Here is a 13,338-nt window from a genome sequence, read left to right as displayed (position 1 = left end):
TCTTCTCGGTTTGCCTTCATCCTAACTTTTACATTGGATCTGTAAACTGGCTGAAGGGTATCGTTGTGCTTTATATATGTCAATAGGCTTTTCTTGTCACATACAGAAGTAGTTTGAGAGCAGAAGTGATTTCTACTTGGGTCAATTGCAATTTATGCTCCTTGATTTGCTGTCAGATCTGGCTTTCTCAGAAGGCAGAAGATGAATAATGTTGTTCACCACTTCCCACCCAACCCTTCAACATACCTACTCTCTTTTGAAGAAAAATCATTTGCTACTTTTGTGTAGAAAGACTGCCAATTTAAAAATAAATAAAAAAACAAACTTGCTGTTTATTTCTTTAAATGCAGATTGTTGACTGAGGAGGTAATATAAATCTGGTATGTTTAAAAGAAAAAGCAAGCTGTTATAATTATTATTAATGTTTATTTATATAGCGCCATAAATTTCCATGGCACTTTACAGGCATTTTGCATGGCACTTTACAGGTATATAAATGGTCCTTTAGGGAAAATTGTGCAACTAGAAGGCATGGTCTCTCCCTATCCTGCCTCATTTGAAAAGATACACAGTCAATTGCAAGGTGAAAACAACTGGGATGAATATGAGTCTATGCAGGTGAAGATTCCCATTATCTGGTATTTGCAGTAGTCAGCAGAAATGTTTGTGTGCCTCTGTGAAAAGGAAGTACTATGAGCCTCTGATAATTCACGTAGGAATATGTTTATAGCAGAGGAATTAAAATTCTTTTATTATGAGCCATTTTTTAAAAAAAATCTAACTGAACACTGATGTTGCACTCCATGGAGCTGAAAATAGCAAACATATAAGCCCGTTATTGTCTGCCAGGATATGCAGCTCTGGTCTTTGAGAGGTTTTGGTCTAAAGCTTCTTTCAATTCTAACCAATTTAGGCAATAGTGAGGGATTATTGGATTACCTCTTCAGAAACCTATGGAGGAAAACACTTGTCCACTCCTCATGTACATAAAGCTCTTTAGCTAGGTTTGGGTTAGTGCTATGCTGAAATCAGTCCTCTCACTTGTCAAAAGCAGGGATGCAATTCTTCTATAATTTCATTTCATTTTCAAAAGAAGCAACAAGTAATTGAACCATTTTCTTCTTGCAGGAAGAAAGTATTTGACAACTGTGCAACTTCCCAGACCATTTATAGATTGGGACCTGTTCTGTGCCAAGTTTGCACTTTTTTGTGCAAATAAAACATCCTTTTTGGCATGCACAATAGAATGCTGTTTTCTTTGCAAAAAGTGCAAATTTTCAACTTGAGTCCCAGAATTCTTGGCAGCCCATTGTTTTTTTCAGACTTTTCAGACATTTGAGAAAAATGTTTTTGACCATTTTTCAAATATTCTGTCCCTACGTTTCTACTCCAAAGTTGGAGGGGTGTAAATGGCATTGCTGATCTTAAAATCCCTATATCTGTAAATATACAGATATGGAAAGGAATATAGATAGCAATAGCAATAGCATTTACATTTCTATACCGCTTCATACTGAACTATGCAGTCTCTAAGCCGTTCACAATGTGTAAGCTAATTGCCCCCAACAAGCTGGGTATTCGCAATGTTGTGGCTGCACAACTAGCATTTAACCACTGTACCTCCCAGACACCAGGATTCTTAATATGAATTAGGAAAAAATGAGAATGTGGCCTGAGAAAAATGGGGGAGAAGAGTAAGTAAAACAATCTGTCTCTATTAGGGACCCAGCACAAAGTGAGTGACAAAAGGCAGAGGCAAGAAGCCCCTTTAGGAATGGAGGCACTGCTTCTACCCTATTTCTTCCTTCCTTTCCCCCTTCTCCACCTACAGTCGGCCCTTTTTATGCACAGATTTTTAATACATGGATTCAAGTACACACGGTTTGAATATGTTCAAAAAAAGTATAAATTTCAAATATCAAACCTTGATTTTCCATTTTTTATAAGGGACACCATTTTGCTATGTCATTATATTGAATAGGACTTCAGCATACATGGATTTTGTTATACATGGGGGATCTTGGAATCAAACCCCAGCGTATAACAAGGGTCCACTGTACTTTTTTGGCCTGAGCAGCATTTAGGAGCAAGAAGGGGGAGTCTGAAAAGAGACTGTAGTGGACATGTTTAATAGAGGCATAATGTATAAGCCTCTTTGCAGAGACTAACAAGCCTTATGAGGCTATAGAGTATGTTCCCATTAAAACTGGCCACCATAATCTTTCTTCAGCCTCCCCATTGCTGGTGAACATTGCTCCCCCTGAAAAAAATAGGTGAGGAAGGAGAATAGGAGGGAGGGTGCCTTTTTTTTTGTTCGTTTGGGCAAGGGAGGGGCAATGGGATAGGTGTGCTGATTCCATGCCCTGCCACCCCATGAGGGGCTTCTCACCTCTGTCTCTTGCCAGTGCCTTCACAATTTCTTGCACATAAGTTGACCCCATTTTTTTGGGGGGGGGGGTGATTTCTTGTCTTCTATCTTTTTCCTTATACCCATATATGCTCAATTATTTATTGCATGTTTAGGTATACCTTTTTGTTCTGAGTGGAACTGTATCAATTCCTTACTTTTGTGGCATTTTAAAACAACTATGTATATCAAGTCTGCAATAAAGATGTTAGATTTAGTTTTGAGCTTGATTTAGTTTAGTGCAGCATGTGGTAGGTGTAAATGATGAATATGGAGATATACAGTCCAGTAGAAACACAGCTTGTCTAAAGGACTGAGAACCCCACTGTAGGATTTTCCCCACTAGACTGTGATGTATGCTTTTATCTCGTTCTTAAATCAGTACATTTATGTATGACATTATCATTTGTTCTTCTTAATGCATGTTTACTCATTGAATTGTTCCAGATAGATTCATTCCAAATTCATGGTTCCTGTTTCTAATTTCTGTTATCATTCTACCTGATTAGGTAATATTTGTTGATTAATTAACATACAATCCAATTTGATTTCCTCTGAAATAACTCTAACTGTGCTCAGTGACATTTGTTTTCAATTTGGAATGCACATCACAGTCACCCAGCCTATGCACACATACTTGGGAAAGTTGTTCCCTCTTTCTCAGAAGCATGGGAGCAGTCAGATACTGCTGCCTCATATGTTCACAGCCCGTTAGTGGCCCTGGGGCAGAACTGTCTAGCAATTTTCCAGCAAATCAACAATGTAAAAGAAGCTATTAAAAATGGAAAGGGCTCCTTTAGAAAATGGATATCTTACCCAAATGCAGTTAAAAGAACACAAACTTGCATAAAGGAAATGCAAGAATAATGTCAGTTGCTGACAACGGCAAGACTGAGGGTGTGTTTCCAAACATGTCCCTCTGACATGTGACTGACTACTGGGTGAACAGTGTTGGACTAGATTATTCTTTGGTCTGTTCTTACATATTTCTTTTTATGTTCCAACTCAGGAACATTCTGTAGATACATTTGTCTCATCTGTTCCAGTGCCAGGCTGAGACCTGTTTGATTATTCTAGTTCTATGTAATATGCAATAAGACAGATCTGTATTTTCCCCACTATCCTGAAAAAGTTTATGCAATTAAGAGGTAATCCTCTGCTTTTTTACTCAAAGATAAGGCATGCTGCATTGAACTGGGCTTACTTCCATGTACGTGTGAGTAGGACTGCAGCATTTCAGAGTATTTTCTCTAAGGGTTTCTTATCCTGATAAAAATGAGAGAGGGTTTTTTTCTATGTGGGTTCATTTTTTTTAAATTCCAAAAATGTCAGTGATGCTTTATAAATATTCATCATTATTATGATTATTATTTTGCTCTCAGCACTGAACTTCACTATTTTCAGTTTCAAAAGCTATTTGTCTTTTTCACTGGAAGAAGTGAAAATTTCACACTCTTTGAAAATACCACATTTTACATATGAATATAAAGTGGTTGGGAGGCATACTTAGTAATGGATTTCTTTTCAAATATATTCCTTCAGGAAATACACTATATGTCTCGTCTTCATTTTTTAAAAAAGTTGGAAAATGCATTTTCTTGTAAAATAATTTGCTATTGATTTTTTTTCTCTATAGATGGCATTTTAGCACAGTGTAAGAGATAGGATGTTATGATCTGATTAGCTTTTTACCTAGGTCAAGGTCCGTATCCAGAAAGTAACCTCAGAAAGTTTGTTTGAATAATATCAAACTGTTTTTGTCCAGTAGTCAGAATAAAAAATGAACTTGTATGTCTTCATTTTCTTCTATCAACAAAGCAATATGTTAAGAGAAAACATGCTGAAATCAAATAGGAAAGAAAGGACAGAATGGAAGTAGCTTGAACTATTCCTGTGGTTCATTCAAGAGTAATTGTGGTACAAATTATGGTGCAAGTATTGCTTATTTGTTGGGTGGGTTTAAGAAAAACCCCTTTCAGTGCAGTAAGCATCACTATTTTACAGTTGTGGTTGCCTAGTTGTTCTTTTCCATCCCCACTGTTGGAAAAAAAAGAATTGTGTAAGGGACACAATCTTTCCTGGAAACTAATTCGCCCACCTATCTTAGATGTGGTGGACTTGAAATAAGATTTAACTGCCACTCCAGTCATATTTTTGACTGCAAAGAAGGCACTATCTTGTCCTTTGTTTCTGAGACACAGATGGAAACATCTTCCAATCTCCATTTGGCTAGGTTCTTTCCTTTTTTCTTTTGTTTTGTTTTGTATTGAACTGCAAAATTTTGGGGTTTTTTTCCCCTGCAGTAGAATTTGTGTGTATCTTGTAACTATGATTTGCAACAACACTTCAAATCATGTCAGTCTCTTGGTTTATAAGGAAATTTTCTTTGTTGTTTTGAACACTCATCCCATTTTTAATGTTACCAAAAATTCAGAAAAGAGTTTGCAAGATCCAAAGATCTGTAAGTTAACAACCCTTCCCACACAAATACATATACAAATTTATGTTAAAAACATAGACATGAAGAAGTTGGCATCAGAAACATGGAAACAGCAATAAGCCCCTAATTAATGCCTACAACAGTACTACATTCAGCATTCCAGTCTCTTAAAAACATAGGAAATTTTAATTGGACACTTAGCAGGTTTGGTTCCAGGCAAACATCTGTAGTTTGAATTTTGCGATCTGGTTACCAACACAAAAAAACACTGTCTGTCTTCTTCCTGATATACAGGAAGATGACCACCCTCAACCTGAATATGAAAGAAAACAGGGATTCTGGTCTCCCTCATTTCACAGAATGGTCATCTTGATACCCTACAAAAATGTACTTGCTTAAGGCATCTGGCATTTCTTATTACCTTCAACATTCTCCCCAGCAAAGTCAAAAGCAAGTTTTTAAACATAGACACATAGAGCTGCTTCTTGTATTGCATTTCTGCTCAGCTGACAGATTTGTTGCCCTATATCTGAGGTGGCTTCCAATCTGACAGTGACATCTGTGGATACACATAGGACAACAATTCCAGTTTCCATTTTAGAAATTTCATAATGGAATTATGCGATACGACACTCTTCTCTCACTAACTACCAATTCCTTCTCTAAATTTGTTAATCAAGGGAGGGGGGATGAAATGAACCCCAAAGATTCTGTCCACAAGTACAATCAGTGTCATCACAGTGTTTGCTTTCCCCAGTTCCAAGGCTGTCTTTAAAACGACAACAAAACAACAACACTAATTGATTGATCAGGTATTACGATGTACTTTTACATTTCAATAACACAGATTTGTTGGATTACAAAAAGTTTTGTGGTACTTGAAGGTGACATTTATAAAATGATACCAGGTGTTATAGGTCGGGCTCCTTTTTTTCCTAAGCCATTGGCTGAAAGCACAGGAGATGAATGATTGTGCCAAGGTTAGAGTTATTGATTCAGGCAGGTAATAAAGGTTTCAGCTGCAGTCTCACTAACTTTTGTTTCCATAGAAACAGGTCAGGTTTACTCTGCAAGTCAGATGAGACGATAACCACACTTTCAGGGAAAAAGCCATACAAACCTGATTCATTTTGGAGGGTGGTGAGATGTAAAATAAATAGATAAATCTGCATGGGAAATTTGGGGTTAGTTTTAGAGTTTGCAAGGTCACTGAAGGTCGCATAAGCAAACCTTCAATCTTCTGTGCATTGACATCCATTCACACCACAGATTAACTACTATAAGACATGGTGCCACATCTGTATAATATGTAGATATGGGGAGATACCCTTCACCAATGCTACATATTCCTATATAGAATAATTAAAAATTTAGTTTTAACAGTTCTGATACCTGAAATAAATAAGCCAAGCAACATGCACTGGAAAAATGGTATCATGGAAAACAAAGGAATATGGCAAGATGTGTTCTAAAAAAGTTTTAGTGAAGACAAAAGAAGAATTATTTGGTTTAAGATATGTCTTCCAACTCAGAGCCATCAACCATAGATGTTTACTGGAGCTGGGCCATTAATTCTTGTCTCATTATTCCAGACATATAATTTCTTAGTAATTTTTTGATCTTGTTCCTGTTCAGGAGAACCTTTTAACTACTGTAGCCTAAGGAACACAATATGACAGAAATTTAGGTCAAATTCAATAGGAAATGATCAGATGTTCCACTGCTTTAGTTATCTCTATCCAACTACATGTACTATCTGGGATCATGGTAAGACTTTCATTGAGGAATTTGGGTAGAAATATTTAATTCCCCTATCCAGTATCATAATCCAGTTTTGAGCTACTTGCAGATTTTTAAAAAATAAACCTTTAAACAGACTGGATTAATAATGGCAGCCTCTAACTCTTGCCTAGTTTGGCCCTTCACTATGCTCTTGAATTGGTCTCCAACCCTGTGCTTAATTGTGTAAGTTTACACCATTCATCTTCCCCATTCTGCCTGTATTTTAGGAACAGATTTCTCTTTCATCTCCCTTGATGTTTCAGCAGCCTTCTTCTGAGATGTCTCCTGAGATCAAGAAAGAAGGGGGGGGTATATATGAGAATGTGAAGAGTATGTTCACATTATCAAAGAATTGTGAACACAACAAATCACAATGGCAAATTCTTGTGGATCTCCACTTTCATTGTCAAACCCCAAACTCCAGACCTCCTGTGTAAGAAAGAGAAAATGCATGATAGTTGTAATTAAAAGAGACTATAGTGATCAGAAAAGTAAAGAATTGTTTGATCCATTTCAACAAGAAGCATTGTCATTCACTTTGCAATAAAAAGAACTAATGTGCTTGAAAAAGTATGCCCCAGATGTTTCATGTCCATTCAAGGAAATATGTTAGAATAAGAAAGATAATTATTTAGAGCTGCAAAATATAGTTCAACATGCAAGGCCTGTCTTATGGCAATCCATCTTTAGTAGTTCAAAGCCATAATAGCCTCAAATAACAATATGGCTAAATCTGCTGGCAGATGACAGAATGGTATAACTGGGAAGAATGGAAAAGGAGGTTTTATATCCTTAAAGGATTATTTTGGCAAAGAAGAAGCAGAACTAGATTCTGTCCTTCCTTTGCTAAGCTTTTTTATTTATTTACCTATCATAATTGGAAGGAATATCGAAATCACTAATTTCTTGAGCACTAGCATGCTTATTTTAAGTGGACTGCTTCTGAAATACTGTCTTATCACAGTATAACTAGGGTGAAGGAGATCTGATAACAGTTTTACTTAGTTGGTTTGATCCCATTGCATTTCTTAAAGAATGGATAATAGGTGGTAAACTCCTGACTGTAGATATTCTATTACCTTTCTTTCTTTGCATTCAGTGATGCAGTTACCAGAAGGTAAAGTGTTTCAGTTGAAGCTCTGAATGTTACAGGTGAACAGGTTTCTCCAGGGTACCAGTGTAATCTCCTGATAGTTATCACCTTCGTTTGTAATCTCATTTTCAGTTAACTCAGGATTTCACTTAACACTTGTGTGAGTCTTACCCATTCAGTGATCTGGGACTTGAAATTACAGCTCTGTAATTCTCTCAAGACCTATTGAGATTGCTCACTCCTTGAGGCCTCTTGTGCTTTCCAGTGTTGTAAATGTTACCCTTAAAACAGCTTGATATATGTTGGTGAATGCAGATGTTGTATAGGGAGAGCAGCATAGAATATAAAAGAAATACAACATACTGTTGCCTTCATTTCTGGGGGAGAGATTTGTTTCTTCTTATAATACATGCAAGTGAGGCATATTTTCATTTTCTGTTTGCACTCAGTTGGATTGTATTCTCAGCTGTTGTGAGGTGTATGTGTGTAAATTTTAATAGTTTAAGGAAATTTTAAGACTGATAGTGAAAAGATAGTGGCTATGGTGTAGAACTGGTCATTTGCAGAACATCAGGAAACCACCATAAGGCCTGAAACAGACGGTGGCAGCTTCTGGCTACCCCTGGAGTGAGGCTTTTACACAATGCACACCCCCGGAGCACCCCGAAGCAGCCCTGGGGGTGCATCAAGGCTGCCTAAGACCCCAAACCACCTCAAGAACACCACATTAAAAGAATGGTCTTTTTAGGTCTTAGCATTAGCCAGTTATATTTTGCTATATTTAAGTAATAATTGTACCAATAAAAGAAGCTAACCATAAAAAGTATTTCAAAACAAAACAAAAATCATCAGCAGTGCTTTTTCTTTCTGTACAGTAAAGCAGAGAAAAATGGGAAACTTTTGTGGGGTACAGACCGCCCCTTTGGGGCAGCTTGCAGCCACTCCATTGAAGCATGGATTGGGGCCAGGGCAGCCACAGCGGCAGCCCAAAGGCCCCAATCTGATGCTTTTCGGGACCAGGGAGAAGTGGCAAAATGCCGCTCCTCCCTGCTCCGGAAAAGGAGTGGCCTTGGGGCTTCATGCCCCAGGACACCCTGGGAGCTGCCCAGGAGCTGTAGCCAGGAGAGAAAGGGGCAGTTTGTCCCCTATCTCCCAGCAGGTGGCTGCGAGAATGAGGCATTCCCCCAGAAGGAACTCCATTTTGGAGCTCCTTCCAATGCCATGCCTGGGTCGGCGCAAGGGCGTCACATGCACGACGCTCCATTTGGAGGTGGCATGCATGTGACATAATCATGGTGGCCCCCGTGTGGATGGGAGTCCACCATGATTGCACCCTTGTCACGTGCTAGGGTTAGGCCTCATGTGGGCGGAGCACCCCGAGGCAACCCTAGCACATGACAAGGACGTCACGTAAGGCCCGTCTGGAAAGGGTCTTTATTATTTAAGATTTAAATACTGTCAGATGGATTTCCTCAACTGTGTACCACACAGGTAAGAGTGTTTCCATAACTAACACTTTAAACTATGCTGATGGCTTTAGAGATAAACTCAAGACAGATTTTCAAGAGTTTGTTCATTAAGCCAGTCTGGGAAGGCAATTTATTGTTCTAAAACTTCCTAATGGCATCAGGATTGAATCAATATGAAGTAATAAATGAGCCATTAGCCAGAAGTCAGGTTGCATATAGCCCAGATAAACAAGGCTTAAACCAACGCATAGATGAAACAAGGGGTGGTGATTCTGAATTTGTGAAATTACATCAATAAATAAAATGTAAAGAGAACTAGAAACATTATTATACATATGAATGGGGAGCGTACCAATTTCGTATTCTACCATGATCATGTGTGTTTTTTTTAAATGTTCTTTTTTCTTTCCCAAATATGATAACATTTGTAGATCTTCAAAAATACTTCAAAAATATATCACCCCCTTGCACTGGGCACATGAAAGAAGGGCAAAGGCAAATCACCTCTGAACAAAGAAAACCCTGTGTTAGGTTGTTTGTTTGTTTGTTTGTTTTTTTAAATCCCACTTTTTTCCTGATCATCCTAGCTCATCAAGGCAGTTAGCAACAAATTTAAAACCAATACAAATTAAAATAATACAAAGTTCCTAAACTATAAATATAAGTTTTAAAAATAATTGAATGATTTATAAAGTTTAAAAACATTAAGCATTTAAAATATTAAAATGTAGTAAACTCTATAGAAGCCTTGAAATCTGAGTTGCATAGCACCCAACCTTCATCAGATTGTAATTGAACCCTGGTCTCCAGAGTCATTGTCCAAAACTCAAACTGCTATGCTATACTGGTTGTCTTCGTGTTTTGCTAGCTTTTAAACTTGGTGTTTTATTGCTATTTTATTGCTTTTATATCATTGTTCTTAGACTGAAGCACCATTTGCTCACCTTCCATTCCCCAAGAAAGACTCACGAAGGGCAAGGATATTCACCTGGTTGGAACTTTCAGACCAGCCCTAACTGAGATATCAGAGAGTCATTGTTAGAGTAGACAATGCAGATATACTTCAGTTACCATTGTAGATGTGTTCCTGAGCACTACTTTAACAGAAACTTTGGTACCAGAAGCTGAAAAAAATAAAACAAGAAAACAGTTCAACATATTTTATCAAACATTTTGCTCAAAGGTAACAATATGCACATGGGAAATGAAAAAAAGAAAAGAAAAAAAAAGATGTTGGGTAAACCTTGCATATATAAACAAAAACATTTTGAATCTCCTCGAGATCACTTGAAGGCTTCTCCCAAAATTTATCCAAGGGTGAATTTTGCAGCAGCAATATGTGGGACACCCTTTAAGTCCCACCTTCGGACGACCCACTCCCTGCCCTGGGTGACACGCCACTGCACCAAAAGTCTGTTTCTTCAGCCTTCTCTCATCATCCTTTCAATGTTGATGCTGCTAAAAATTTCCAGCTAGATAGAGTACAAGGAGGAAGGATGGGGACCTGGGCAGGAATAAAAAGACTGTGTAAAAAGAAACTTCTTTGTCAGGTGCCTTTATCAGAAGTATGCATACACTGGATTAGATGGACAAAGAGCCAGAGTTCATATAAGGCAGTTTCATGCTTCTACTCAGTGCTCTCTTGCAAATACATACACAAATTTTAAAGCTGAAGACTCCAGAATCTCTTGGGCAAATAGGGCTAGAATGTTTGCAGTACAAATGTGTCAAATATCACTCAGAAATTCTATGCCCACTGTATAGAAATGTCACTGCAGGCTCATATGGTGTGCTTCTTCTAGATATGGGTACTCACCTGCTGAATTTTGCTGCATTAAAACAGCTGAATTAAAATGTATAACATGCTTCCATTTTGAACACATTGCTTTCAGAGAAGAATGGTTAGAATTGATCTATAGCATTAGTAAGTCATTTTTATCCATTCTCTTTTGGATTGATATTATTATGCAGCTGTCGGTATGTCTGTGTTGAGTAAATGTGCTTTTTCTCACTTTTTTCATTGTTATGAATGTGAGAAAATTACAGTTCTGATATGTAGCATAAATGATTTCTTATTGCTTTTATTCTTGGAGCACTGTGCCTCATTTCCCATCAAACCAACTGCATGGATATGCTGCAAAGGCTGGGGTTGTAGTGTGTGGAGGGGAGTTTAAAAAAATTCTAATTTGATGGTTCATTTCCTGAAATTATTATGTGTCTCAAAGGTAATAATGATCAGTCATGTATGCATTGCTTTTTCAGGAGTGAGACAGGGGGCATCTCAAGTTGTGTGGGTTAATATGCTGCTCAAATAGATAAACTCAGTCATAATGCAACAATATTGTGACTGACATCCTTTACACCAGACAAATGAGAAAACTGATCACCCTACATATTTTTAGGATGGATATTTTGTTCCCAAGAAAAGAACCTTGGTTGTAGGAATAGCTACCTTAAGAACAGGAGACCCCATCATAGCCAAATGCCCAAGGTGATTGTGGTATTATTATTGCTGATTTAGAATATATACAAAGTCCTGTAAGCTTAAGATGAATTGTGCTGCCCATCAGATAGACACAAGAGATCCAAAGGAATAGTGGAGGCAAAGCTACCATGACATGTGGGCCAGTGCATCACCCTAGAAGCTGGCAAAGTGTGAATGGGTGTTCCTGTTTTGTCACAGGGGTATGCACAGCAAGACAATGGGCTTTACTGCATGAGTCTCATTCTTGTCACAATCACACTTGTCAATGAAAATGAAAATTGAATTATACCTGTTTGTTTCCACTGCATCACTGCACGTCTTCACAATCACACAACTGCCCCATCACACTATCTTCCTAATGCTCTTTTAATCCCATTTCCTATACCCTACCCAGTATGCTTTCTGTGTTTTTTTAATTTATTTTTAATTTAAATAAAATAAAAATAAAATAAAAATAAAATAAAGGTACCCAGGCTGTTTTGGAATAGCAAGAGGGAGAGAGGGACAGAGGGGAGAGGACAGGGACACTCATACCACATGACTACCGGTAACACAACTGTGTTGGCAGTGACATTTCACAACTGCGGAATAATATCATTACGAGTTCACGGAATGAAATGGGTGCCCTAACTATATTTGTGGGACATGGGAGCTAAAGGTCAGATGTGACATGCAATAAGTATTGCTAAAACAACTTTCCTCCAGGTCTATTGGCAGTTTAAAGCTGCCTGTAGTAATCTCCAATAACAGATCTGTTGTCCAGGCAACAACCATCTGTCCCCAAACCAAGAATATGTTAGCACAAGACTAGTACTTTATTTCTCTATATTAAAGGGTTGGTAATGTTTGTTAGTAACACTGTTGTACCTCAATGAAGAGGGATTTCTGTTCTTCGATCCACATTTTCAGTTTGTAGAGATCCAAAATGCAAGGGTGGGGGACATTTTTATGGTATGAGGGAGAAGAACTTGAAGAGTGGCAATTAGCTGCTTGGTCACCTCAATTATATTACATTCTTAGTATGATGCATCTGATGATCTCTGGTTAATACACACTCTAAAGGCCTGACTTGCAATATGTGAGTTAGCCAGATGCAAACAGTGGTCACCTATGAAGTATCCTATATCTTTTATTATTAGCATTTTGTTGGAGTGTAGTACTATCCACAGCCATGGCACAGTAAGTTGTGATTTATGATAGTAATTGTTTAATGCTTTAGCTCTGCATTATCTCCCCATTTCCCCCCATTGCTGGTCTGTTTTTCTTTTGTAAACTTCTGTTTCATGGTGAACAGGTGGAGAATGAAGCTTTGGTTCTGGGGTCAGGAATAATGACATGTCAGGGATGATGGGAGTTGTTGCTCTTCACCTCTGGCTCGAACTCACCACCTTGTTACGCACCGGCGCTGACCAGTTTTGGTCAGTGGTTAAAGCTTTGCTCTAAAGTAGCAGAGTTACAGAGAATAGGCTGAAGACCCTGACAAACTCTCCAAGCCTTCTCACTCTTGCTCCCACAGAAGTCTTCCCACTTCTTCAGGATCCAGCTGGCTCTTGTATCTTCACTCAAGACACCAGACAACTCAGTAGTCTTATATAAAAGATCTACTTTATTCTACTATATACAGCTCCAAAACTATCCAACACAACTCCAATACAACAATAC

General features: G+C 38.0%; 1 protein-coding gene across 3 annotated transcripts in view; it reads left to right on the top strand.

Moving 5' to 3' along the window:
- The window catches only part of CCSER1 (coiled-coil serine rich protein 1), a 927,042-nt gene that overhangs the window by 334,294 nt on the left and 579,410 nt on the right, over window positions 1–13,338 (top strand). The gene's annotated exons all lie outside the window — the stretch shown is intronic.

This window comes from Sceloporus occidentalis, unplaced genomic scaffold (genome assembly GCF_023333645.1).
Source record: "Sceloporus occidentalis isolate IW3139 unplaced genomic scaffold, rSceOcc1.0.p SCAF_5, whole genome shotgun sequence".
NCBI lineage: Eukaryota > Metazoa > Chordata > Lepidosauria > Squamata > Phrynosomatidae > Sceloporus > Sceloporus occidentalis.
The sequence above is the reverse complement of the archived record's forward strand: the minus strand, read 5'-3'. Positions and strand labels throughout refer to the sequence as shown.